Source organism: Sceloporus undulatus, chromosome 4 (genome assembly GCF_019175285.1).
Source record: "Sceloporus undulatus isolate JIND9_A2432 ecotype Alabama chromosome 4, SceUnd_v1.1, whole genome shotgun sequence".
Classification (NCBI taxonomy): domain Eukaryota; kingdom Metazoa; phylum Chordata; class Lepidosauria; order Squamata; family Phrynosomatidae; genus Sceloporus; species Sceloporus undulatus.
In genome coordinates this window covers 118,831,203-118,832,432 of record NC_056525.1, presented here as the reverse complement: position 1 = coordinate 118,832,432, position 1,230 = coordinate 118,831,203, and positions in this window count along the sequence as shown.

Here is a 1,230-nt window from a genome sequence, read left to right as displayed (position 1 = left end):
TCACTTTATTGTTTGACTACACAAACCACTAAGATTATAGAGACTAGTATAACCCTGCTCTATTGCTTCCTATGAAATTCCTCAGAGTCTACACAAAATTTCAGAACTTTTGAAGTGAAGGCTGACAGGAGATATAGAACAGGATGAAATAAATAGCCTATAAAGACATTGCTATGAGACCCAGCATTGAGCACTGCATTATGAGGCCAGGGTTTGGGTGCCTGCTCAGCCATGGCCAAATCACACTCTCTCGCCTTCAAAGGAAGGTAAAAACAAACCCCCTCTCAACAAATCTTGCTAAGAAAACCCATGATAGGTTCCCCTTATGGTCACTATAAGTCAGAAATGTTTTTAAGGCCCACCACCACCACCACATTGCTTGCCTTCAGCAGTAGCAGATTATTTTTTCTGCTTTACAGAAGATTTGATATACAGTGCTGATTCTGGAAATCAGTTCTATAATGTTTAGCAATACCTCCAAACCTCTGGAAACCAAGGAACTGATGTATGATCAGGCTACAAGAACCTTTGTATAAAAAGTGTATCTAAGGACATTCCATTTCTATATTTGTGACTATCCCATTTCTAGCATGAAGAGTTTATAAAGAATTAGTACATTAATTCTAGAGGTTTTTGCTATATTTATTTAATGGGCATAGGGATAATCTCCTCAAATAATTTCACTCTTTTATGAATGAGCCAGAACATTATTAGCTAAAGAAGAACAATATAATTATTCTCTCTTAATCACTCATGACCAGATGCTTAGCAACTCTTTCTTATATTGCTAAACAGAGTAAATCATTGTTGAGTTGGTAACCAAAAACATCATTCTTAATTGCACGGTGAAAACGGAAGCAATGAAAGTGAAATACATATTTGTGACAATGCTTTTCAATGCTGGCTGAAAGGAAGATTCCCATTCAAAGAGGAAATGCTGGTACTTGGCAGTATTGTTATTTGATTTAAACGTATGCATTTCTACACAGAGGCAGCTGTCACTGAGTTCAATTGGTCTTCCCCACAGATAAACGTGTATAGAACTGCAGCATGAATAGTTTTAATCCATAAAGGGCACACTCTGCTATTGCCTGGAAATGTTAGCCCCCTTGAGTCCAATTTTGGGACTCAAGGTGGGATATAAATAAAGAAGGAGAAGGAGAAGGAGATGATGATGATGATGATGATGATGATGATGATGATGATGATGATGATGATGATGATGATGAT